The sequence below is a fragment of the Octopus bimaculoides genome, chromosome 1 (assembly GCF_001194135.2).
Source record: "Octopus bimaculoides isolate UCB-OBI-ISO-001 chromosome 1, ASM119413v2, whole genome shotgun sequence".
In the NCBI taxonomy this organism is placed as follows: Eukaryota; Metazoa; Mollusca; class Cephalopoda; order Octopoda; family Octopodidae; genus Octopus; species Octopus bimaculoides.
The window spans coordinates 3,553,829-3,555,289 of NC_068981.1; positions in this window are offsets into that span (position 1 = coordinate 3,553,829).

Below are 1,461 nucleotides of genomic sequence, written 5' to 3' on the forward strand. Positions count from 1 at the left end.
GAGTTACATATCTCAACATCATGAGTTCAAACCTGGGCAGAGACATTTCCATTTCTTTGCAGTTCTATATTTAAGAGATGAGGAATTATGTACATTATTTACATTGGATGGATATTTGTCCTCATCTTGTTTGTTGTTAACGTTTCGACTGATATACCCTCCAACCTTCATCAGGTGTCTTGGGGAAATTTCGAACCTGGGTTCTCATTCCTAAGGTATTTTTTGATGCTATTATTATTATTATTATTATTATCATTATTATTATTATTATTATTATTATTCAGGTCACTGCTGGAATCGAACTTGGAATCTTAGGGTTAGTAGCCCACGCTCTTAACCACTACGCCATATGCCTGTGGGCATTTATGGAGTGATTTTTAGGGGTCTTCTTTAGTTTTTCCCTTAATCCTTTGGAACAATGAATGTGATGAGAGACTAAATCAGTTGATGCTGGAAAAATGAAGGTAATTTTAGAGAAATGAGAGAAGTTGAAGGAAATTGTAGAGACTGTAAGTTAGAGTACCTGGACGTCTGGTGTGATGGACAAGGTGGTGGTTTGGTAGAGCCATTGGTGAGAGAATGACCAGTGACATTCATTCTAGGTCTCTGAGTTCAAATTCCAGCAAGCTCAAATTCTTTTAAGACTATCTCTCGTTTGAGTGAGGGGCAAAAGTGTTGTAAAAGCTTTTGTCACTTAAATTCAGTGACATAGCCGTCAACTGACAAAATGAGGCAATCATCATCATCATCATACACAGAAACACACATGAGGGGGTGCTGAAAAGTTCTTGGCTTTAAAAGTATTGTGAAAGGCCTTGTTGGAGGCCCAAGCTTTGAAGTTCTTTTACAACACTTAGAAAAACTGAAGGACCACTGCAATAAGTGTGTGAATCTGAGATGGGAAGAATATGTTGAATAAAATCATAATTAACTGATCCTCCTCTATTTTCTCTTACCTAAAGCCAGGAACTTTTTAGCATCCCCTCATATACAGAGTGTCCACGAAGTCTGGGTACATGGAATAAATAAAATTATAACGTAAACAATTAAATATAAGAAATAATAATTTCTTAAAGTATGTGTTAATCCCCATGTGGCTACATGGAGCAAATAAATTCATAAGATAAACAATTGTGGACACCTTGTGTATATATATATATATATATATATATATATATATATTACTCTACCTCTGGTATTTGAGTACTCTTTTTTCCACCTTGTTGCACATTTCATGTGCTTACTCCGGTATATATATATATATATATATATATATAGTTTTAGGGAAAAGAACCAAGGTTCAATCAACTTTAATTGAGTTTTTACCTGTAAATTTGGATTTTTATCCCTAATAATAATATTATTATTATTATTATTATTATATATATATATATATTATTTATATTATTATATGATTGAACGCCACGCATTCTCTTTCAAGTAAGTTTTATCTATCTATAT